This window comes from Ipomoea triloba, chromosome 16 (assembly GCF_003576645.1).
Source record: "Ipomoea triloba cultivar NCNSP0323 chromosome 16, ASM357664v1".
NCBI lineage: Eukaryota > Viridiplantae > Streptophyta > Magnoliopsida > Solanales > Convolvulaceae > Ipomoea > Ipomoea triloba.
In genome coordinates, this window is record NC_044931.1 from 1,827,382 (window position 1) to 1,827,672 (window position 291).

The window sequence follows — 291 nt, forward strand, 5'->3', positions numbered from 1 at the left end:
ACAAAAAGTAGTTGTTTTAGGGAGGTTAGTACAAACAAAGTAAAAACAACAAGTGAATTGAAGTCAAAACATTGCGAATATTCCAAAGATAAAACACAAGTCAATATCAACCGTTTGCCCTCCCTAGCGACGACGCCATTTGATTTACTGCTGTTTTGTGGTTGTTATAATAAAAGATTGTTGGGGTTACCCCTGGTTGTGTCGGCATCTAGGGAGGTCAAATTAGAAGTATTGACAAGTCTTTAATCAATGGAATATGTAGAATTTACTCATTCGCGTCATTGTCACAAA